The sequence below is a fragment of the Sylvia atricapilla genome, chromosome 5 (genome assembly GCF_009819655.1).
Source record: "Sylvia atricapilla isolate bSylAtr1 chromosome 5, bSylAtr1.pri, whole genome shotgun sequence".
Classification (NCBI taxonomy): Eukaryota; Metazoa; Chordata; class Aves; order Passeriformes; family Sylviidae; genus Sylvia; species Sylvia atricapilla.
Window position 1 is genome coordinate 54,783,595 of NC_089144.1, and position 26,058 is coordinate 54,809,652.

Consider the following 26,058-nt stretch of genomic DNA (forward strand, 5'->3'; position numbering starts at 1 on the left):
ATTCAGGTGAAAACTTCCTTCTAAAGGCTCGTGTGATGGCAGAGCCACCTTCTGTTACTTTCCACAAGGTTGACATTGAGCCAGTTAATCACAGTCAGAATGGAAGCCTGATACTCTGCCAGGATTTGTCCTACTCAGGACATCAACCCTGCAACACTTACCTGGGACCAGAGCCATAAAAACAAATTAAACATTTTACCCCTGTACATATTCTAATGCTCAAAAAAAAAAAAAAAAAAAAAAAAAAAAAAAAAAAAAAAAAAGTGGAACTACAACCATACCTGTCACAGAAGAGAGCAAGTCAATGCTGCCTACATACAGTTTACAGAAAAATCCAAGACAAACCTTTGTTACCAAAACACTGGTGATGAGTAGGAAGATAGTGTGGATAACCATCAAAAACTTCTGGAGAGCAGAGTATTATATAAAAATATACATGTAACATCATATGAGTGTCTTGCACTACTTTTTTTCCCTTCAGGACTTGAAAGTGTAGTTATTTGTTTTGGTGCATTGAAATACATGGGGAGGGATTTTGCAAGCACTTTTTACCATCAGATATGACAAGTGTCCATGCTAAACAGGAAAAATTTATTTTCCACCAGATGGAGCAGTGCCACAATTGACACAATTGCCACTACTAGTCTAAAATACACTGAATAACATCACACCCAAATGGAAATACAACAGCCTTCAAAGCCTGTGTTAAACAGTTTATCACCTCCAGCAGTGCCCAGAGCTGGTATTTCTGGTTTCAGTTCCAATAAATCTATTAATAATAAACTTATAAATCCTCTGTTCATCCCTTCCTACCTCTTTTTCACAGTATTGTTTCAGACCGATTCTTCAAAAACCTGCACCCATCTTCCTTGTTTCTGTGTGCCCTCTCTGTCACTCCTGACAGCTCTGCCCTCCCTCCTCTCTCTCATCTCAAACTTTCAGATCAAATGCAAAATCTTCATTTCTTTCCCTCACATTTCCTCCCAATTTCAAGTCTCTTGCTTAATTCTACTGCCATTTCTCATAATTCTTTTCTCTTAGCCCTCCTCAGGAGTATCAATGCAAACCTGAAAAAAAAACCCCAAAACACAAAAAACAACAAAAATACACTAAACAGAGAACTCACAAAACTTTCTGAATCTTTGTAATATCTGCTTTGCTTTGCAGCCTTCCCAGTTACTTGGGTTTATAAGTGCCACAGCAGAATTAGTCTTCTTTCCCACCCACATCCATTTTCTGACCATATCACACACAAAAAAAACCCCACAACAAACTCAATCTGCCCCAGCCTCTACAGAAAAGTCAGCATGTAAACACTCTAAAAGGAATGGGGCTTGGTTTTCTAAGTCAGGCCCACACTGTCCTCTAAACTGTTGATCAGCTGTCCCTAATTTGATCTATTGATAAATACCTAGTGGAAGACGGTATTTCTTTATTCCTCAAACTCTAAAAACAAGACTAACACAGAAAGCACAGATAGCTCAAAGTAAATTCATGCTGTTCTGCATAAACAATATATAAAGCAAGCATTAAATAACATTTTCTTGTCCTATTATGTCACTGAGGTGCCTGCTGTCTACTGACTCATTTAGTGACTCGAGAACACATTTAGTGAGTATATCATGATTAGTTATCAAAACAGCTTGGTTCTCATTCTGGACATACAGCAGAGCAGCACATCTCATTTTTATATCGTATATCATCTCATTTTTCTCCAATAGATGTGAGCCATTAACATGAAGTTAAATCTACAATAAACTCCAGCCTAAAAGTCTCCCATGAAAGAACCCATCCAGAGAAGCCTCTAGAGTGTGTGCTTTGCTGGTTCTCCCCAGTTGCTGCTTCCTCAGTGCATGGGACCTCAAAAGCGTTTTGCAACAGTCCAACAACAGCCTTCATGTTTGGTCTGTAGGAGCTCATTTACCACGCCTTTTATTTTGTGTTTCTTGTCTTTCCAGGCATCTTTGGATCGCATTTCTGTGACAGCTCCAGAGGCTCCACAGCACAGTTTATTAACCATTGTAACAAAGTTATTTCTGTTGGAGTTTTAACTAAAGCTCTATGCTCCTGCTGCAATACATTTGCACTTCAGGGGTGATCAGAAAGGTTCCAGCTTTGTCTAGGAGGACTTAAGACCCTGCACAGACATAGCCCCCAAACCAGTTTTTAGATACAACTAAAGGGGATTTTGGAACTACAAGAAAGAAATTAAAAAAAAAAAAATAACCACACCAGCCATAGACTCTGAGACATAAGGCAGATATCACATTTTTTTTCTTACCACCACCAAGAGAACCAACCAAACATTGTTCTTCCAGCGGTTCATCACCCTGAGCATAAAAATGTGTGTCTAATTTACTTGTCTGGTTTCAGATTCCAACTATTCCACAGGATTTTCTCTGCTAGGATCACAGAGTGTGTTGGTAGCCAATATCTGTCCCCAAGGAGGTACCAAGATTTGATTTTTATTAGTCTTCTATATTGTTCATACACAGAAGATACAATCCCTCGTTCCATTTCTCTTGTTCCTTAATATATAATTTTGGGTTTGGCTGCATTACAACAATTTATCTGAACAAAGTCACTTCACTGAATGATTCAGATTGCATTCTACAACTGCCTTATCTTCATACTGCTCACTATCCCCCTACCCTCCTGATCCTGGTAGGATCCTCTGTGCTTTTTATCTGAATTCTAGGTAGCAGCAGCTGTAGTATCACCCAGTAGTAACTCTACTTCACTTCTGCTCCTGAATTCTTTTTTTTTTTTTTGTCCCCTGAGTTTTCCAGTTCTCAAGTGCTGTAATAACAACTGTTCTAAGAGCCCAGCATGCTTGACACACGTTTCCCAAAATCACATGGGAATACCCCAGGGAACATCTGCTCAAAGATTACCAAACAGAACCACTGACAGAACCACCAGGCCTCCCCTGCTGACCCATTCCTCTCACATCATCCCAGAGGGGCTGGGGTACTTCTCATGTTGGAAAGGCATGTTTACAGGAGTTACAGGCTACAGGAGCACAGCCACAGTATATTCTGTTGACCTTGGAAATTAGCCCACCATTGATTTTTGTGTACAAAGCTCCCAGGACCAGCTTCTCCCACCACCTCCACCCTGTAAAAACCTTTTCTGCCCTTGTTACAGAGTGTTAATTTTTTCTTCTTTTTCTAATTAATTGTTTTGGAAATTTGAAGAGTAACAGCTAGACAAATGGCAAAATTTTTAGGTATGGGACAGGCCAGACCACAGAATTTCCAGAACCACTAAGTTCGTTCAAGGAATCTCTAAAAATATCATCCTTGCATGTAATTTGCAGATGTGGATAAATGCAAATATTTGATAAGTACTCCTATTTTCCCCTAAGGTTTCAAACACAACAATGAAACTGGAAGCCTGGAGAATTTGGAGCATTCCCAGTACCAACTGGACACTCTTAACCTCTAAAATCCCCACTATATAAATGTGTCATGTGTTTGCTGAGTAGATGTTTATATGCACTTCCTACTTCAGTGCTAACTTTTTAGTTACTGCAAAAAAAAAAAAAAAAAAAAAAAAACACAAAAAACCCCAAACAAACAAACAAACAAAACCAGCACCTCTCTAACCCCTTGGGAATCATTTTCCATTATAGAGGCTTTAGATAGACTATTTTGGTTTTTTCAGATTTGGAAAGAAAACTCAAAGGAATGTGTACCTTGAGTATCTTTACCCATTTTAAAATAACAGTCCAGGGCTGTACGGATGGAAAAACTTGCAAATTTATTTTTACTAATCTATCTCATGACACCTGGTGGTGCTTTGCACCAATGGAACATGATCTCCTTAGACATGACCTTGACAGTTTTTCACTTGACCACACAAACAACTACAGTTATTATAAATGAGCAGTCCTATCAATAGCCTGCATAAAAAAGGCCAACCATTGTGTGAGTATGAAGCCTGAACACATCCCTTTTCCCACTTCCTAACAGCTGGGCTCTTTCAGGGCAGGAGAGAAGTCTGATAAAAGCTTCTGTTTGAGCTATTTCTCCTAGAAAGCAAATTAATTCCATTTCAACACTGCTCATCCAGTACTTCTAACAAGCCAGCTTTCAATAAATTAAATTTTTCAAGAAACATAAGATAAACAATCATGCCAAGTACTGGGGTAGCTCATCATCAGCATGTTTTGTCACAACAGAAATCAGAGGATATGGGACAACCAGAGCTGAGTCTAAGTCTAGTGGCTTCTATTTTTTATTGCCCTAGGCTGGACAAAAGTGGAGAATCATTGCAGAAACAATTGAAAACCCAAAAAGACACAGGAAGGACAGCAGGAAGTCTGCAATCTAAAATAACTCAGCAGTTTTAAGGAATTATTCCAGATGACAGCATTCAGAAAGATTCTTAGGTGACCAGATTTCAAAGGGAGGAGAAGCTGAAGGAAGAGAAATTCAGATATGGGTTGATGATTAAAGCACCCCCATCTGGACTAATATTCTGTCTTTCCTTATTTGACTACAGCCAGAGTAAACTGAGCTTTAAAGCATGCATCTGGATTTCTACCAGTGAAAGCTAAAAAAAGAATGTTTGCTTTCACTGAAGTGTGATCTCTGAAAAGCCCTGACTTCACTTCCAAAATGCCACTTCACTAAAACTGGTTCAGGCTTTTAGTGGTACTTTCAGGAATAACAGCATTAATTTCAGTTGGCTCATAGGGACAATTTCAGGTTTAAAAATCTGCACCAATCTCCTATCAATTATCCACTGCAGCCTTTATATTTTCTTTACCTTGCCAACCACCATCGTGCAATTTCTTAACACCTGGGGAGAAGAAATACCTGAAGGAACGAAAGCCTTAGATAATATTTGAATATTTTTTAATATTTGAATATTTTTAGCCAAGTGCAAAATTTGCCCAACAATGGAAGGTTCAACATTTAGAGGAATTATTCCAAGTGGCATCATGAAAACAAGAAACAGTAAGTTGGTTCAAAAGTAAAGCCACCAGACATGTCCTTTTACAACCACAGTCTTGTATAATGCATAGACATAAGTATATGTATTATAAAAAACTCCCTTTTCTCTCTGGACCTCTTGAGTTTGTGCCACTGTTTCACAGCACCACAGGTTTCACTCTTTCAGCAGAATGTTGCAAACACCCCCACTGAACAGGAATGTGAGAGGTTTCTGCATCATGACAAACTGAGTGGATCCAGGGCTGATGAAAGATGCTGGATATGAAATCCTCTATTTAGAAAAAGTTACAGCAGACACCAAGCAACACAGGTTTCATTGTGCTTCCCTAAAGACAACACTAAGTCCTGAGCAATAATCTGCTAAAGATTAGAATGACTATACACAGGTGTAGTGGAAAAAATACGTCTTCAGAACTGAACTGAGGAGCATTTCCTGAACACTGCTGGAATATACTGCTTTGGGTGCCTTAAATCACTGTGAAGCTGTCAGAAAGCAACAATTCTCAGTAATTTCTGACTTAAAATTCTACATCACACTGTGCCTTTCAGGGCCCAGAACTTTAAGTAACTTAGCAGGTATCTCTAAAAATGAGCCATCAAGTAAAGGTAAGGAATTTAATTCAAAATTAGTATCTAGTTAGGTATCTAAGATGCTGGTATGCTTTAATATCTTTTACTCACCTAAGTCTTGATCTTTTTCAGGATCAGGAGTCATCAGAAGACAAAAAAATTCAATAGATTCTTTGGCTAGTGAGAACGCCTGATTCAAATGTAGGACCTCTCCATAAAGAAGAAAAAAATAAGACATAGTTTCCACATTACTGAACATGCTACACTTTCTTATTGCTACTCCTGGACTTAAGGATTTGCTCCTGCTTCAGCTTAAGTACAAGACAATTGCTTCTGCCCTCGTGAAATGGCTCCAAGTACAGTCCAGATTCACCCTCACTGTGCAAAGATTGAAAGGAGAAAGAAAATGTTGTCTGGTGGTGACCTCATGGCAGAGAAGGGCACACCATGCCATGCAGCACTGCCTGAGCTCAGGAGGCTGAGAAAGCCACCCCTGGCACCCTGTTAAACTCCCCCTGTGAGTCATTTCACCACTACCTTTCCATGCCTCCCACTCCCGAGGTAATGAATGGATGAATGTGAGGTATCTAATTCAAATATATCTCCCATAGTAGTTGCTTTCTCCTCTCACATAAGAGAAATAATTCCACGGTGGTCAGTCTCACTCTGTGTGCAAAAAGCATCACCCCAGCCTCCCCAATATAATTATCTGACAATACCTAAGTGGTATTGTCAAGATCATTATTTGTTCTAATTATTTCTTCTCAAGAAAGACTTCCAGGGACAGATGAAACCTATCAGGCCAACACACACAGCCAGGGTGGGGAAGGGTGGTCCTCTGAGGTTTTTAATTCCCAACAGCTGCCTCCACACTGCATTTGGAACTGCATCCCTTACCAGCTTCAAGCCACTATTTATTGACTCAAGGACAGAACATCTAAGGAAGAAAAAAATATAAAAATTCCTCCAAGTTGTTTTTTTGTTTTGTTTTGATCAATTGAAGTATAACAGTCCAAAATATCCATTTTAACAGTAGCAATACCACAACAAAATATCTTCTCAAAATATTTCTATGAATGAAAAACAGTTAAAAATCTACAAGCCTAAATATCATTTGTTTAACTTTTTAACACACCACATAACCCTATTAGGCAGTGCATACTGCTGTGTGACTATGGTCATGCTTATTTTTAAGACACTCATCCTGACAAACATTCCTATTGTAGCTCCTCCTTACATTAAGAATGCGTGGGGTCTTTTAGAAGTCTGGTTTCTGATGGGACAGGCAAAAAGGGGAATTCACCATAGACCAATAGCCCACTATGTCTTCTTACAGGATCTACATCATAGTAAAGATTCCCCAAAGCAAAGGTTTCAGAACAGACTACAAAAATTAAGCTTTCTAACCTCCCTTCTTAAAAGCCTTGCCAATGCTCATATAGGATGACTGAGAAGTAAATTTAAATCCTCTATAATTCTTTCACAACTTTAACCCCCAACCATTACAACTAATGCTAGTTAAGCAGGCCAAAAGTACCACCCAAGTTCACTTCAAAGTTACTCTTCCCTGCCCTCGAGAGCAGCTGTTGCAGCCCATGTCTATTCTGTACTGCCTGGATATGAGTTTCCTTTAGTACCTGAAAGGTGAATTTACCTTCCCAAAAAAGACAAATTGGGACTCCCAAAAACAGAGATGAGCAAACACCTGTGTCAGACCTCAGCCTTTACGTGGAGCCTCTCACTGGGATAAAAGACCAGGAATGCACATCACTCTTATGCAGGCTAACTAAAACAGAGATAAAGACCTTTACTGCCCCTCAGCACCACTTTTCTGTCTCCAATAAACCCAAAGAGTTACAATCCCACAACAGGGTAACTAGATCTACTCAGCTTCCTTCAACAGATAGCAGAGCCAGATTTTCTCCTACTTGCTATTTGAATGTATTGTTCACATTGTTTTCGGATGGGAGGACCCAAAGGGCAATAAAATATCTGTTCTAATGTCACATAACTCACAATTTCCAGTCTCCAACCCGGAAAGCGTATTCTTTCCAGCCACACATTGGCATAAAAGCAAGATGTGTGATGAGCAAACTTCAGTGGAGCCACATCAGTGCAGAGAAATCATGGATCAATTTGATCCAGGTCATGGAGGCTAGACATTACCACACTTGCCCCTTTTACTTATTTTAATTTTTTTTTAAACTCAGCAATACCGACTACAAGCTTTAATAACACAGACTCCAAGCTACTGCCCCCCCTCAATATAATTTCTATTAAAACCCCATGCTTTCATGCTTCCAGAGAAATTAGGTTTGTGTAAAATAAAAACCAAAACAGATGCCCAAGAGATGTAAATCAGTAAAGACCTACTGATGTCACAATGATTTATAGAACCCAGGAGTTCAGCTTAGCAAAGCTTGCTGCATTTGGTGTTCTCAGAGCACACACAATTCTCTCCCTTCCCCTCCTCAGACTCTCATCAAATGCAGCCCTGTAACAGAAGTGTTCTTTTCCCAACTTGGCTTCAAGTTGTGGCTGCAGCTCTCAATAGTATATAGCCTGTCAAGATAAAATATGTCTGGGGACATACAATCTCTACTGAGCATTTTATTGACTTAACTCCACCATTTCTGAAAGGCAGCCAAAATTCTTTAAGGTTTTTAAATGACTTTGCTTTCTAAATATTATCCATGGACAGATATAAGAACACAAAAATCCCCAGTTGTTTGTGTAATTTGACTTATGTGCCATGCCTTGCCCATCATGATATATTAATTTTCTTTTGCAAGCAAACAAAACAAATCCCAGCTACAAGTTGCTTGGGACATACACAATGCAGAGTTATCCTGGGAACCATTCAGAGCAGGAATTTGCCCACATAATGTCTGCAGGTCATTCAGAAACTACAATTTTGCTTCTAAAAAAAAAAAAAAAAAAAAAACAAAAAACCAAAAGGGCAACCCAAAGCAAAACAAAAAAACCCACAAAGTTTAGGCCTTCACTGCTGCTTTTCTTTCCAGATGCTGCATGAGGTCCAGGATGGTTAAGATCAAGATCAAGAGTTCGTACACTCTCATGCCAAAAAAACACTCCCAGTGACATCTCACAGGAGAAAAATGACTCTTGGAAAGACCAGAATATGTGAGAACAAGAATGAGGCCACCTCTCAGGAAGATCCCACATGTACTCCTGCCCTGTAACATACCCTGGCTACTCAAGAGAGGTGTTCCTACAGGTTAAGCCTCCTAGAAAGCAATTTTAGAAACACCAATGTTTTTAAACTGAGATTGAAATTGTAAACCAAATAATTTGCTCCAGTGGTTTGAGTTAGTGATCCAAAAAAGTCAGTTGGTCCACATGACTTCAGTAGGCATTCTTTGTAAGGAGGAATTTAAAACTGCTGAAGTGGAAGAACTAGAAACCTGCAAGATCAAAGAGCAGGAACAGAAAAGCTCAGCAGCTGATAGCTTTATCTACCACTAGTTCTTGGTAGGCATCACTTCAGTTAATAACATCACAATGCACTTATCACTCCCAGGGCACCTAATCATTTATAGCTTTGGTCTCTGTCAAATGAAGCCTTTCTCAAACTGCATACTGATTTATGCACAAGAAACTATATTATTCTGAGGTTGATGTCAACAGCTGAGGGTCCTAACAAAATCTGGTACTTCTGGCCAGTGACTGAGCTGTTTGAAGACAAAAGAGATAGAAAAAACTGCATTCAAAATGATAATTCAGGTCCCATTTCATTAAAGAACCTCTAAACACTTTGTAGACCTTAATTAACCCTCAATTAATTTCAGCACTCCTGTGAAAAATAGCTGTTGAAATTTCCAAAACAATATAACATGATAGCAGATTAATTTAGGTTCCATCCACAACAGGAAGTGGCACCCAAGTCTGGAGAACAATGAAGAGATCCACACCAGTGCAAGCAGTGCTTTGTGCCAGTGCTCTGACCAGAGAGAGACCTTGTACAGCCTGCCATGATCTTATTTTCACCACTGCAATCACTGACCAACCCTGAAGAGCTTTGCTGCAGCCACTGTGCTGCTGCAGAAACCTCAAATGCGTTAGCTACATAAGTAACCAAGAAAAAAAGGGGGAAATTCTGCTCAAGCAAAGCCAAAGCAGCGCCAGTGATGGAGTGCAAGAGTCCCATCTCCTGCTCTAGCACTTTGAAAGAGATCAGTCACAGCTTCTGATGCCTCAGGTGTGCGTCAAGATTTTATCAAGTGTTCAATTTTGAAGCTGCCCACTTCACTACAGTTTTACCAGAGATTTTGAAATGAGAAAAAGCTACTCTCACCAAGCAGCTTTAAACAGAAGAAAATAGTGGGAAGAAGTGTCAGAGGTCAGATCTGTAACTCTGTTTAATTCACTTTAATGTACACACAGAAGAAGGCAAAGCAATCATTTTTCTCCTCCGTTCTGCCTGCAAAGCACAGCTCAAGCCATCACCTCTGTCTTCTGACACTAGTCAGCTATAAGAAACAGGTACCTTAATGTGAAACCTGGCCAGCTGTAACACATTTGCTAAAGTAATTACATTTATTTTTACAGATTACATGGGTTTAGGTTTCAGTTCTGATGTACTAGAAAATCAGAAGTTTCAGTTTTGCAGCTAAAGTTCAGCACTGTTATAATCAAAGACAGCACAAAGTGCCTAAAGCTGCTAACCATACACACATTCTAAAGACTGAAATACTCCAGGCTAGCATGTACTACATCTATATTTCTTATCTGATGGCTCAAAGTAACTTATATCCTTTTCTCTCTTTCCCTGTCACATTACCAAGGCTATGATAATTAGACAGCAATCACCTAAATGTTTAAATCTTTGATCTCTGTCAAATGAAGCCTCTCTCAATCTACATAAATTTAGGCACAAGAAACTATATTGATGTCAACGGCTGAGGGTACTAACAAAATCTGGTAGTTCTGGCCATGGAGCTGTGACTGAGCTGTTTGAAGACAAAAAGACGGAAACACAGCATTCAAAATGACAATTCAGGTCTCATTCTCTTCAGCAAGCACACCTACATGTTAGGAAATGTACAGCCACTGAGTGGATTCTGATGGGTCAAGGGCAGGCACAGGTTTCTTTGGACGGTCTGCATCTACTGTTGGTAGGAGAAGAGATGCTAAAATAATATTGAACAGGCAAAACTGACAAAAATCCCCACAGCAGCCAGAGTTGCTCTTTTAGGAGAGTAACTCCCAATCCGAATGATGACAATTAAAAGTTCCTAAAAGCATTGTTTTGGGGGAATCGAGATTATATTGTGTCATGGGACAGCCCAAAAGAGGAATGATTACTTTCAAAAGATGCTGGAAATGCCATGCCACAGAGTCTAAACAGGAGAGTGCCTACATCTCTTTAGATGTGGAACACCTCTAAAGGTATTTCAGTGTCTGTGAGGGTCATATCTGAATAATGTGATGAGGATTTTTAAAGCAGACATTTTTCTCTGGAACCCTTTAAATATTACTTTAGTGAACATAGAAGATTTTTCAGTCTTTAGGGTGAGTGGAAACAATTGGGGGGGTTGCACCATTTTGAGATACATCCTGTAGAGTGACAGTAGTTAGAAATTAACTTCCCCAGAGGTGAACCTGGACATAGACTGCTCAGGCTTCCATGCAATAAGCAGTATATTGCTACACTGTAATTGCCTAAAAGCTACTTAAATAAATTGTCCACAAGCTTTGTATTGCTGTGCTATTAAACCAGAAGTAGTATGTGATCAATAAAGTGAAGCAAAAGAGCAAAAGACGTACAAAAATAAAGCAATCAGGTAGAGGAGGAAGCAGTCTGAGACAGCACTGTCCCTCAGTTTCATACAAAAACAGCATGTCTAACACTGTGCCCTCTTACTATGGCTTGCACACCCCAAAATTTTGAACTAGCACCCTTGCCCTGATAGGGAGAAATCAGATATGAGCACAACTGGCTCCCCAAAAGAGATTTGAGGGATTGCTGAACTGAAAAGGTGAAAGTTGGGTGGTGAATTGGCTTAATTCTTCAATATAATACAACAGTTCAAGATCTAATCCCTTAAATTTGCAGTATAGCAGCTTACTTGGATTCAGTTACCTTTCTTTCTGTCCCTTGGAAAAAAAAATAAAACCATTTCTGATATCACCTAAGGAGATTAACTAAGCTTGACAAAGCTTCTTACTTACAGTGGGAATTTGAACTTTAAATTGGACACCCCAGTCAGAATTTTTTTCACAGTGCTTATTGTAGGTCACATTAAAATAGCATGCAATGGACTGGAAACAAGATTCAGCTGGTGCTATCCATATAAACATTGTAAACCACTAATTGCATTTTTTTTTTAATGAAGGAAAAATGTATAAACAAATTCCACTTGCAGAATCAGTGATTCTGCGGTGATTTCAACTGGGTGGAATTCTGCAAATGCCTCTCCTCATCAAGAAGCCAAGTTGGGTAGCCACTACTGTCTTTATGAATACTGAATTGGGGCATTATGTCCATACAAAAAATGCACGTGGGGAAGGAGGACAGGTCATCTTTCATGCACACAGGAGCACCAACACAAGTGGAGTGTGTTTGTTTTCCACCGCTCATGTAAATGTCAAAATGTAATTTACATCTAAGATACAAATGAGACATTCTATCTCATCAAAATGGCCCTTCAGTTGAAGCCAATTGCACCTGTATAAATGCAAAGACACATGCAGTACATAAAGATTTTCTTTTTGATACATCAGAGATACACTTTCGTGCTCCTTTGTGCAGCAAGCAGCACCAAAGTTGTACAAGAAACAGCTGCTCCTGTGCACCCTCCTGTCTTTCTGCCAGCATAAAACCCTAGTTGTTCATTTCTGACACACTTCTTTTAACTCTAGTATCATTTCTGGGCGTGGCAGAAACGGATGCAGCACCATGGGTATGATCTCCCCATCCCACACCGCATTCCAGCACTCAGGTCCAGGTTACTCTCAGGCCTTCTCCTCTCCAGGCTGAACAAACCCACTTCTCTCAGCCTTTTGCTGTAGGAGAGGTGCTCCAACTCCCTGATCAACTTGGTGACCCCCTCTGGATTTGCTCCAACAGCCTGTTTTCTCTTTTGTGCTGGGGACCCCAGAACTGGATGCAGCACTCATGGGTGGGGTCTTCCCAGAGCTGAGTGGCAGAATTGCCTCCCTCCCCTGCTGCCCACACTGCTTTGGATGCAGCCCAGGACATACCTGGCTTTCTGGGCTGCAAGTTCACACTGCCAGGTCATGGCCAGCCTCTCCTCCACTAACACCTCCCCAAGCTACAGCATAAAATTGATCCTGTCCTGGCCAAAAACTAGGACACCTACGGGTATTATTCCCTGGGATGACAGCATATTTTAGACCTGTGTGTCTTGATGTAGGAGACAGAAGTCCCAACCTCTGTCCCTCTCTCTCTCTGACTTTCCACTTGGCCATTTTTGTCTCAGTAAAGGGACCTACAACATGCACAGCGTTGTTTAGCACATGCAAGCAGACAGTTTGAGAAGCACTGTTCAACTAAAGACAATATTAAGGTAGAATAATATCTTAACCACATGGGGTGGGTTTTAAGACAGAAGAATGCTAGAAGCATGCAGAAGTAAAGGGTTTCTGTGCTGCATTCAAACATGAGCTCACCCCACCAGAGTTTCTCTCTCAGCAGCATTTAATTTCCTCAGGGACAAGATCCAGAGAGAACTAAAAAATCTCACCTGAAATGCTTTCATCAACAGACTCTCTACTTCATGCCTACCATTGTCAATCTGGCAGGGCACTGCAGCTGGCACAAGTCATTTCTGCCTGATGGCAGAACAGCATCTATGTGAAACAAGCCTCTGATCTCAGACCAATTATGTAAAGGACGTATTTCTGCATCACCACTGGAAATAATTAGCAGTTGTGTGAACCACAGGGACACCAGCTTCTGCTGTGCTTTTTCTGTGGACAATATAATTAGCTTTGGCTCAGACAGTGAACACTTAGAGACCTGTAATAGTCTGAGAAGAGGCTTGTAACCCCACTCTCTAAGAGCTTGCTTTAAATAAGCAGATAGGGCCTTTAAAACATTCCCCATACTTTATTGCCTTCCCCTCCTCAATTTCGAGCTACAGATCAAGCTTAATTACAATTATGCTGCTTTCCTTCAAGTCCTCAAGGCAAGCAAAAATGAAAGTTAACACTATTGAATTCCACAGTCTTCGAACATTTTCCCTCCATCACCAGGAGTGCACAGCATCAGCTGCAAACCACATGACAAAGAAGCTTTACAGCCACACACCTGTAGACATCACTGTTTCAAACACTGAGTCAAGCAAAAAGCATCTGAAAGCTGTGTCCATAGTGGTGGGAAATCCTGCTAAAATCAAGGGAGCCAGGTTAAGCTCTGCACCTAAAACACAATATTTCAAAGCGCACAGACAAGAGGCTGCACGCTCTCATTCCAGGTGTGCCCATACCTCTGATGCCTTGGGAAGGCTGATCTGAAACAGAGACTGGACAGAGCCAAAAAATAAAGTCAGTATTTATTGAAAGGCCTCCAGGATCATCCTTGGGCAGGACAGGGCCTGACCGGGGCTACACCGAAGGTGGACTAAGAATGGTCACAAACTGACTGACGGTCTCAAAATCTTACATTTTCATAGGTTTTGGCCCATTTGCATATTGGGGTTTAAATGTCCCATTACAGCTTCAGGTTGTGAGGTCCCATCCTTCTTGTTCCTCCCTTCAGCCACCATTGTTTGTGCTTTTGGGCCTGAAAGTTGTCCTTGGTCTTCAGCAGGAAAAGGATTGATTTTGTCTCCCTGCTCTGTGAAGAGAGCTGAGTGACACTGAATGTGAGGCTCAGACCTGCACCCCTGGGCAGCACAGAATGTGAAAAACCTGAAAGCTAGAACTTAAGGCATCACTGCTGTACAGTACAGCAGCAAGCAGGGCCACCAAAACATAAGGAGAGCAACAAACCAAGACAGCAAATCCCTCTTCCTGTGTCTTTCATTCACTCTCAACCAATACCTGTCACATCTTCAACTGCATTTCCTCACGCCCAGAAAAACAGCAAAGCCCATCTCACAGCTGCAGAGTGTTGCTGTGGCACCAAAATAAGCCTCCTAACTGACACCTCTATTGGACCTGAAGAAGTTTTCAAGTTCTTCTGCCTTTTTGAGACCATAGCTACACTTTCAACAGAGCACAGCCACCTTCCTCCAATTTTGCAACATTTAGCTGAGCTCAAAAGAAAATGTAATATTACACAATTCTGAAGAGTTGTCTCAAGAAATATACAGTTCTTATTGCACTGCTTCCTTCTGTATTTTCGAGGCAGAATAACTTTACACGTGCTTTTGTCTGAACTGGTTTCACAATCAACAGAACTTCATTTCATATGGTCGAAAATAAGGAGCCAAAACCATGAAGCTCCCTGAGAATAGTCTAATTTTGCTGTATTTTCCAGCCATCTAATCAAAGAAACTTGAGAAATTCAACATGAAAAATGCACTCTAGCACTCAAAGAAAATTAGATACTTCTTTGGTTCTCCATGGCACATTTTCCCTGCAGTCAGTCCCTTTTGGATTTACACAGGTGCTACTCAAAGCAGAATTTGGCCTCATTCTCTCAGGTGGCCTGACACATTTACTGCAGTGTGTAGATATGCCCATATATTTAATACGTATGCAAAGCACATTTCCCAGACTAAAACCCTCTCCCAGAGAGTGTCCCTAGGTCTCTGTCTGATTTTGGCTTCATTTACTCCCTCACAAATGAAAAGCATTTCCATTGAAGCCAGTGAGGTAACACTTGTCTTAAATGTGTGTGAGATCATGTCAGAGCCATGGTCCCATAATAAAACCAGCTGCTGGTAACTCTCCCACAAGTTTCCATTCATTAGGGGTTTTTTTGGTTTTTTTTTTTTTTGCTTGAATTCACATGAGCAATATCCATGGGCCAAGAAACACATTTCAGAATGATAGCTATTTCCCCTTGCTAAAATCTAGAAAGTGCAGCAAACTATCCCAATCCTTGCTGAAAAAAAAAAAAAAGAGTTTATTGTATTTTGTTCATAAACAGAGGTGTTTATGGACAAAACATGTGTGAATGTACTTTTGGGAATTATCCTACACTGCCTACAGGACAGGAACAAGATGAACTATATATGGCTTTCCCAGATTTTTGGTTTTGTGGGAGGAGATTGGTGTTGGTTATGGGGTTTTTTTTACACCTATAGCTTCTGGTATTTAATTCTAAATTGGGAAACACTGAGTGTACCTATTGAAGTTCAGCCTCAGAGACCTGTAAGCATGGAACCAGGACCAATGAAACCAGTTCTATGCCTGCTAATGCCAACAGCCTTTCCATCAGTGACTTTCCACTGCCTTGGAGAGTCACAGGAGAGACAAAAATAACATGCTCAGATTATGATGTTTTTTCCAGTTCATCACACCAGTCTCCAGGCTTTCACAAGTGTATAACTGTATTTTGTCATATAAGTCAGATTCATAGCCTGTCACCACTTCAATCAGTTCATTTATAACAAAACATATTTCCTACACATACAGTAAATTCCTTTCATTTTTCACTAAGATGAACTGATCTTTATCAGATACTCTGACACAGAAGGCAAATACACCATTACTCCCTCTCCACTTGCTAATATTAAGTTTGCTATTCATTGACTCCAAGAAAGGAGCTCACATCTATTTACAAATTATAGTGAACAGAGGGGGGAAAAAGCAAAAGCAAAACAAACTGCCTGTTTTGGAAAAGCAATTGGGTCGCTACAGCAGATGTCACAAGAATGACAAAGTAGTTTTTGGTTTGACATGTGAACCAGTGAAGATCTTAACTGACCATGGTGTCACACGTAGAGCAGCAGAGTTAAACACTGTGAGCTCCTGTAAAGCTTCTCTACAAGCAGCCAGAATGAGATGGCACAAGCACTGAGCTGGGTCACAAATCAGTTGGGGAGGGGAAAACCAAAGGAAAAATTATTCCAAAAACATGCATTGTTTACACTTTCCTCTTTTTAAGAGGTAAAAGAAAAACAAAGTAATCTCCTGTCTCCCTTTGGAATCATGGAGACAGTAAAAATAGAAGAAATGGAAAGCATTTTTGACCATGCAATAACACTTATTGCATTCAATGCGATTATTACTCAAGCACTTTTTCCAAAGGCTCCAGATGCCATTTAAAAAGCTGATACAACGCAGAGCTTCTCATGATCCAAATCCTGAATGAAAAAAATATGAATGAGATTAGATAAGTAGTTATTTTGGTCTCCAAATTGGCTACCCCTGATCCTTCTAAGAGATGGAAAACAGAATTATTCATCTGCTACTATTACATTACTCAACAGTTACAACTTGACCGTGCTTCTTTTGGCCACCCTAGAGCTCCTCAGCGGGCATGTCTTAGCATGACTTTGTGATAATGGTCAAATGCCACCTCCTCAGAAGCACTGCCGGCCAGAGATGGAAAAAAAAAATGTATTTGCTGGTTTCAAATCCAGGCAACTTGTCCTCTGGCTGACTCACACCCGTGTCAAACATGGCCTCAAAACAGGAGCGTGGTGTGGAACGAGGTGTAGTCTGGGAAATCCGATTGATCCATCAGCCCTCCTGGCCACAAAGATGTGGGTTTTCAGCAAAACTGTATAAGAGACATCAGAGAATCTCTAAACTTACCAATATGACACAAACAAAGTACATCTAAGGTACTAAATGCACAACAAACAATAAAAACTCCAGAAAACCTCCATCAAGCAAAGTACATCTTGCCCACTGCATTATGCCACTTAAACTGTCTTTATGTGAAATAAAATCCAGCTATGCCAACTACTTTATCCCTATAAATTTGATGGCAGACAGCACCAATCTCCAAACAAAATAAACTGAAAAGCAAGAATGTAAACACAACTGTGCTCCAGTGACTTTGCCTCTCAGTGTTGTCTGTGTAGGATTTCACTACCTAGAAACTAATGTGATGGAAAGAAAATCCCTGAGAGCTGTGGGAGCACTGGGGATCCCTTCTGCAACTCCCATCCAAAGCCCATTTCTCCCTTCCTCACCCCAAAACTCATCTCCTATTTATACACACACATATATTTGCTTCTCTCCTGCAGTCCCATCACTGACCCTGGAAATTGACATTTTATCACTGCTTCTCTTAAAGTTAGAGAATGAAATTTTGTCCACTCATCCCAGTTTTGAGTCATATAAATGCACACTAGATGCACTGAATACCAAGGAAATACCTTTATACATGCACTGGTAAAGAAAATGTACTTTTCTTGTTTGGGTTATATAGGGGGGAGGAGAGGAAATAGGCTGGTGTGTCTGGTTTTAGAAGGAGAGTTAAGTGGCAAACAAAACTGACTGAAGTTTACAGGGATCTAAATCAAGGAACAAGGAAAAAAACTGCTCACAGAACTTCTAATAACACACAGCAGAGAAAACTGCAAGCAGACTACATACAAAAGTTTCTGCTTTTCCTTTTTATTGTCAATATGCTCCTTGATTGCATACTGTGTCCAGTGAATAAGCCATTTACTATTGTGGTTGGAGTGAATGAAGCTCAGACCTTTCCCATACATGGCAGGGCCTTTTAATCACCAGGGAGCAAGGAGCAATGGAATTTTCCTGGCTTTCTGGGTTTGCAGTGCCCTCTCTTGTACAAAATATCATTTCCCAGTGAATGCTCATTACTGGGATTTTTGACCCAATTTCCTGCTGTCATTGTCCTTCAGGGGATGTAGAAAATCAAACAAAAAGGGCCAGCTTCTTGATAGCAAGCAGCTCACAGGGAATTCTGAATTCCGCTAACTCAAGGAAATCAAACAGACTAGATCCAATGTATAGTTTAAAAAACTCTCCCTATCATTTCCATCACTAAATGTATCCCAGTACAGCTACTGAAATGAAGTTCAGATTTAGGCCAGCTAATATGCCCAGGTTCTCCCTCATTTTCACCAGTGCAGCAGAAAAAGTGGTGTTTTAAATTACTGGGACAGCAGTAGGGAAACTCTCAGCTGGCCTGCTTTTGTCAGTATAATATACATTAGCCACAGAAATGCTTGGCTCTGTATCATCTGGATTGCCTAAACCTCTTGTTCATATTTACAGCAATTAAATGCTGCACTTCAGTCTTTATAATCCGAGTTCTGTTTGAAGTGGCAAAGCAACAGCTGTGGCTTATCAGACATCTGAATGAAACTCCCCATTTTCATAGCAGGGGTGTGGCTCTGCACATGGGGAAATGCTGTTCCCAAAGCCAAACCAAGCAGCAGAACCTCTCTCTTCTCTGCAGCCCTCCAAAGCGATGCTAGCTGGAGGCATCTTGCAGCACCAGCAGGTTAAGCTGATCATGTAAATGAGAGCTGACCAAACACTTCTCCAACCCTATTTCCACATGTTGTAGCCAGGCTGTTGGAATTAATTTTCCAAGCCTATGAGTTTTAACTGAGCCAGAGCAAAGCCAAATTCTCCCCAGGTCAATGACTGTTGAAATTGCTGAGAGAAATGAGGTTATCACGAGGTCATTAGGAAGGTGTAGATAAAGTCCTTTGCCTCCTCCATCTGCAGCTGAACCTACTCAGGCTGAGCAGAAATTGTCCTCAGTACAGCAGCTGATATTAGAAAGCAATGGACTGAGCTGTCAATCTAGCACTGCTAGCTCCTCTGAAATTGAGAGGAATTATAAAAGGTCATGCCTTTGTGCATCTGGGATGAAAGATTTTACCAGGGTGAACAGTTGTGGCTCAAGGGGAGAAAAAAAAATCAAGTGAGGGCCATTTCCATCATTAGAGAGCTCAATGTCAAAGAAAAGAATGAAGTGGGAAAAGGGTAGTAACATGCCCTGTGGCAGTCAGAAAGACAAGAGAGAACATCAAAGCCTTGCAAATAAGAAACAAACAATGGCCTGATCACAGACTGCTTCATTTGGCCAGAGCTCCCTTTGAAGATGACTGGAATCCAATGGGCATGAGGCTGCAGGATCGAACCTTGACTTCTGCAGGAAGATGAGGGTTTGTCCAGCCCTGCTCTGCACCTCCCTGGGCAAAGGCAGCTCCTTTGGACAAGGACACAAAAGCTGTCAAATCTCAGGCCCTGCGTTTCCATAGCTGTCACAGGTTCAGGCTCCCTTAGCCATTTAACAAATCATGAACACTAGTTCTTCCTCACCCCAAGTTATTTAACTTTTAGGAGGGACATAGTCATTTCCACACCCCTCAGGTCTCCATATGCTTGAGGGAAGGTTGGGAACGTCACACAAATGTATGTGCTGCCTGCTGGCAATTTATTAAAGGTAAAAATTTATTTTATTAAAGGTATTTAGCAATACCTTTCCTCTTTATATTTGTTGGCTTGTGAAGTTACCCTTCTGAATAGATCCCAAACCAGAGCACTTACAGCAAAACTTTATCTCCACAAATCTATTTATAACCCTTCTATGAGCTAAATTCCAAAGATTTTTTTTTCTTTTTTTTTGGCCATTTAAGGACATACACCAGAAAATGTGCAAACGGGTGGGTTCCACTTTGCTTCACACCCTCCACAGCAAATCTCAAGGGAAAATGCTCTTTATTTGTGTTCTGTACACAAGAGGGTGTGGAGACATGCAATGTTTCCATTGCCTGAAATCTTTCCTAATATTTTCCCCACTGCAGCTTGGCCTGGCCCCAGGGGTTACAATTTCAACTGCTCTCATCAACATGAGACTGAACAAGCAGATAAGGCCCAGCGGCTTGCTGAGTAGCTTTGCTTCCAAGCTTATGACACTCTGGTGGATCTGTAAGCAAAAGCTGCCTTCGTGCATTTTTGGCACACACATGACAGCTTCCCAGGAAGGCTGGTCCAGATGCAGCACAAACAATTCAATCCTCAAGCACACAGGAAATGCCCTCTAGGCATGACAGCACCATCGCCACGGAGCCTGGTCCACCTTCACCTCATCCCCAGGCTTCAGTGGTTTTATACGCATAATCTGGAAATCAAATGCATATCTGTGAATGCACCAAGGAAAAAAGTCTAAGATGATCTAGGAAATCAATCAAAAACAAGGTTTGAGCCAGTGCCTAAACATGGCATTTTGGTATTGCAAGTTCTGTATAAACACTAGTGAGCTAAGCCCCAGCAGACCCATGGGCTAAATACAGAAAGGTACAGATTATCCTTCACTTGGAGATAGAGAAACAGACACAGCCACTGAGTGACTCATCAGGTATTTATGACCACAGGAAAAAATTCAAAGGAGAAATTACTCCAGTGGCTAAAGATATTGCTGCTTTTCTCCCCTTCTTTCACTTCCTTCCTCAGCTATTTGGTCCTGCCCTCACTGCAAGGCAGCAGGACAGTCCCCACAAGAAATTTTTCTGGCTTCAACATTGCTGTAGACAAGACTTTCTGACCAGAAGGTGCCCCTATGCTTCGTGGACAGAGTTTTCCTCTCTTGAGGGGCAGGCACATGGGGCAGGAAGAGGGAATGGGACATGAGTTTGTGGTGGTGGTTCTAAAGGAAAAATGCATGGGAAGGAGCCCTTCCTTAATACAGGATGTGAACTACCCAGCCAACACACCAACTAGGTAAGAGTGTTACATACCCCAACCCTTTTGGTTGATCACATCTGTTTCAAGAATTGTAGGAGCAAGCTCCCAGGGGGTGGGAGGGATCCCAAATTACAGAGTACTGAGGGTTCTTTCTTGCTGCGCTAGTTGAATGTACAAAAGCATCAGGAAAGGGAAGAAAAAGAAAATGTTATATAGCTCAACTGTCCTGTGACCTCGGTGTTTCATCCAGAGAGGTCAGATCTAATGTGACCTTAAAATGCCTCCAAGTCAAATTTCAGCCTTAGCCAAATCCTTGACAAGCAGCAGCTACACCTTCCAAGCAAGACCAGCCCCCCAAGAGGAGGTGGGTGATTTCCTTCCAGTAGAGTTGCCCCAAAATCCATTCTCACCCATTTAACCACTCAGCAGCTCTGCACTAAGCCAGCAAACTGCACACGCACCTTTCCCAAAGCAGTAAGGCAGCAATGTTCTCATTACAAGCTGCCAGGGGTTAGGAACTAAGAGGAGACAATTTTTAAAGAACGAAAGCTTGCTTTGAAGGCAGGCTCCCACTCTCTGCAGTCACAGGCCTGTGTGCCTCAGGCTTTGTACACCTGGAGCCCAATCCTGCAAACTCCCTGCAAAGCTCCTCTCAAAGGCAAAGAAATGCTCCCAGGACTGCACTTCCCCTTCTGCCCTGTTACCTTTTTTGGTGCTTTCTCCCACACCCAGGAGAGTCCAGACGAGCCCTGCAGATAGACAGTTATGATCTCTTGGCCCTCTCATTTTTAGGCATATATGGTTTCCTGTCCCTCCTTGTTCACACACTGGGTTCAAATGTTCCAAGCTGCACCCTTGGCAGAGAGGGGTTAAGAATTCCACTGATCTTTAATACAAAGTAAAACCTCAGGCAGCCCACAAGAATAGGTCTCATGTAAGCAGCTACTGAGAAATCAGAGTATTTTCCACAGGCCCAGAACATTCAAGTCCTATTTGTCCTGCAGAAAGGAAGCCCTGCAGGCTCTTACTTTTCTACAGTGAAAAGATCACCCCCACAGGCAGGGCTGCTCCAGCTGTGCAAAGGGAAATGTGGAACAAGGAGGACTTCCAGTCAGGCTCCTGACAGAGCCTCCCTGGCATCTTCATAGGACAGAAGCCACCTCCTAGCAGCCAGCCATGGGAAAAGCCTTGCCCTACCCTACATTTGTGGTCTCCCCACCTGGGATAGGGAGCACAGTGCCCTATGGGTGGGATTGAACAGATGCTCTGCATCACACATGTGCCCCATGAATGAGACCAATAAAAAAAAACCTTCCCATCTAAATGCACTTCAATTTTCCCTCTGATGCCAGCCAGAGGAACTTAGACCCTTCCCCACTTTCCTTTCAAATCACCTATCTTTCAGTGTCATTATTGGATTGTGCATATCAGTGTTGGACACAAAATAAAAGCACAAGAGAAGTGACCCCTTTCTCAGGCTGCTCCATGTCAGAATAAAGCTGTGAGCATATGAAGAAGCAGTTGTAGAAAATCCCTCACTCTCCTAAAACATGCTTACATCACTCAGTGTCAACGTGTATTCAGAGTATACAGGATTCCCCTTGCATCAGGCCCTGAATCCATTAATGAAGGTATTGATTTCACCAGGTCTAATCCTGTGAATGAAGGCTGTAGAAGGGATCCTCTTGTCATTGCAAGTGGCAACAAAGGGGAGTTTTCAAGAAAACCAAATTATTTCCATTGAGTCTCTTGTTGGCAGACATGTCATTTGGTGTTTCTCCCCTCCTGTCACAATTTATGCAGGTTTTATTAAGATTGCCTGTCAAAGCAGCTTCCCCAGAAAAGGCAGACTTAACATTTCTTCAAATATATTGAGAAAAGTTCTGCCTTGCTTTACCTTACAGGCAATTTAATAAAGCAAATGGACTAAAAGTCTTGCTCTATTTGTAATTTATGTTACATAAAATAAAAGAGTCTGTTCCATTGATTTTGGTGTGTGTTCTTTTAGGGTCCTGTCCTGTCCAAATGGCAGGAAAAAAAGATGAGTCTTGCTGCAGATGAGGACTTACTACTACACTTAATGAGACAGAAAGAATGGAGGCAGAGCTCTGAGGGCTCTCCAATGGCAAATCATACAAACACAGCTATTCACAGTATGTATCTAAAATAGACAAATTATAATGAATACATGGTTCTTAGAAAAAAAAGCCACTCTGCCTCCTTATTTTCTTTGAGCTGCTGCCAAGGAGGGAATGTGTTATTTTCCCAAGTTATTCTCTTGTCTGCCTTTTAGCAGGGGAAGCCTTCTCAGGCAAAACTGTACAAAAACTGCATAATCTGAAAAGAACCTCTCATCTAAAAACAAACACTCCATAAAAAAAGTCATTTTAAAACAGTTATGTTTTCATTCTTCCAAACAACACTTGACATACGAGACAAATCTCTTCCATCCCTGCAGGTCTGGCCAGAGATTAGCAGCTTGGTCAGTGTCTGCAGCTACCAAGCATTCATCTGCAGCTAACTTCCTCCCTCCCTTCATTTTCCCAGCCCTTTCCCTGAGAAATTCCCTGCTATGCAGAATATCATGCTATCAGCAGCCAGCCTTACACAATGCTTCCCAACTGTCCCAACATGTCAAAAAGGAGCTGGGAAGGGGAGTCTGCCAGCCAGCTCTCCCCAGCAGCACCCTGACAACACAGACCCAGACTTCCAGCAACTCCAGTCCCACCCAAGAGCACTTTTTTTAATCCCCCCCCCGCCCCCGTCCTTTTAACAGGAAAGACAACTCCACAAGAAACATTCTGGCAATGTGTTGCTGCGCATGTTGGAGGCTGGAAACAAAAACTGATGCCATCTATTGTCAACAATTCTTCTGTGAGAGGCTGCCATGAGGGACATCTGCTTCAGCCAGCATCAGATCGCTTACATTAACCAGAGTCTCACTGTATCTGTATCAGTTACGCCCTAAGTCTGCCCTTGCAGTCGGGCTGTCCTCAAAGTCCACATATTAAACACAATAATTGCTTATTAGAAGCATATATGCTTCTATAAAAGCCTATGATTGCAAAATTGGAAGCAATTCACCAGACCTTAACACATAAAAAGTCTATTTCTCATCGTAATGCCCTAAAAAAAAAAAAAAAAGGGGGGGGGGGAGGTTTGAAGAAAAAGGGTAGATAGGTTATTGCCCCACTAACAAGCCCACCAAAGGGCACAGATGCCATCGAGGTCCAGCAGTGGGGTGTGCAGACACGCATCCCCTCCACCCGAGATGTCCCTTGGTTCGCTCGCCACGAACATCTGGAAAGGAGCGGAGGGGAGATGCACAGAGAGAGGAGAGCAGCAAAACCCATCTCGGACAGCCCGTGCGGTCCCGTGGGCTGCTTCGTCTGCACGGCAAAGGCGGTGAGCCCGGCTCGCTCCCAAACAAACACGTCTCGTAAGCCCTTCCTTACCTCTGGCTGCAAAGTTCTCAGCGGGCAGGAAGGAAATGAATCAACTGGCTGCTCGGGGCAGGAGCGCAGCGCACCAGCAGCCCCGCGCACACACAGCCCTATTCAATAAAAGCGCAGCTTTCCCTTTGGCCCCTCCCAAAAGTCAATGCTAAGTGGATACATATCCCTTATGTTTACAATTGGCAGGCGGCGGAATGCATTGTCCTCAAATTTATTCGGCCGGGCGGCCAATGGCTGCGCGCAAGCCAAGGTGGGCTCAGCCTGCCTGCAGAGATGCCTGTCATTCCCCAGGCATGCTCAGGAAGCCACTCATCAGAAAACCAAGACCTAAAAAAGCTCCGAAAATCCGTGCGAGCTGCCAAAAGTGTCTTGCTACATGCCCTTTTTTGGTTATCCTTAGCAGGGCCTCTGAAAGTAAATCCTCTGTCAGGAACAATCATAAGAAATGTTAATCTTGGGGAAAGAGGCTGTCTTGTCGAGCACAAGCAGGGCTTAAAGGAAGGAAATGCTCTGAATGGAAAGGGATATAGTAAACATATTTACTTTTTGCACCAGTTTTTGGGGTGGGTTTTTTTTTTTAATCAAATAAATAATTTCACCACAGCTAAACTTCATTGTATTTTTTTTTAACGAGGACCACATGTAAAAGGCAGCAGAAACACTCTGCTGTGCAAGCTTGATTCTGCAGAAAGAGAGACACCAGTGGGAAAGGCACATGAAAGATGAGTTGGCAGGCTCCACAGCCTGATTCCATTTCAAAGAGTACAATAGAAGTTACAGATAGAATGGCCATGTTCTGAAAACTTTTAAAGAGGTTTGAAATTTTGATGATGATCCTTGGCAAGCTGGACAAGTTGGATACACAGGTTTATAGTTCTACAACTATTCATCTAGGCATTAAACCTGATACATTTACTATGAGAATAGCCCTACATCTCCTTAATATGGCCAATACTTGCACTGTCTTGGAATATTATCAATAAACTTTAATTAATTTTTATCTTTGTTTTGCTTTAGTGATTGCACACTGCTGATAAAACTATGCGGGTATCTTAAAAAGTGGACAAACAGATAAAGACTGATCATGGAAACCTACAAAGAACATAAGCTAAATGTGAAAACAATGACAAAAATTATTGCCTAGAAAACAGCGCAGTGCAGACATCCCAACACATGTACCAGCCAGTAGGAAAGGCTGCAGAGCAGCTGACTGCTCTAAGGGAATGAGATTCCAGACCAGGAGATGTTCTGCAGATTCATATTTGAAAATAACATACACAAAACCAGTTAGGGGGAAACTATTTGTAAGATGACTTCGCAGCTGAATGGGCTAAATTATTTTAATGCCTTTCTGGGTCCTTTTTTTTTCCTGGCCACTGGGCCCCACAGATTTAGTCACATGTGTAATGCAAGAAGGATCCAGTACACAGAGAGTAAACTAATCCTTATGGCATAAAATTTCAAGGACAGCCAAATCTATGCAGACTTACAGCAAGAAATCATAATTATTCTAGTGC

General features: G+C 41.7%; 1 protein-coding gene and 1 long non-coding RNA gene across 3 annotated transcripts in view; both read right to left on the minus strand.

Annotated features, from left to right (window-relative positions):
* Positions 1-24,656, minus strand: part of CALD1 (caldesmon 1) — a 172,471-nt gene extending 147,815 nt beyond the window's left edge. For both annotated transcript variants that reach the window (XM_066319551.1, XM_066319549.1), the window contains exon 1: positions 24,542-24,656. The gene's annotated coding sequence lies outside the window, so the exon portion shown is untranslated. The remainder of the gene's footprint in view (positions 1-24,541) is intronic.
* Positions 1,931-4,160, minus strand: LOC136360911 (uncharacterized). Its single transcript, XR_010743544.1, has 2 exons — positions 3,581-4,160; positions 1,931-3,530 (listed from the first exon to the last, which is right to left on the minus strand). It is a non-coding gene; the product is annotated as an uncharacterized lncRNA (long non-coding RNA).
* Positions 24,657-26,058: the final 1,402 nt, after the last annotated feature.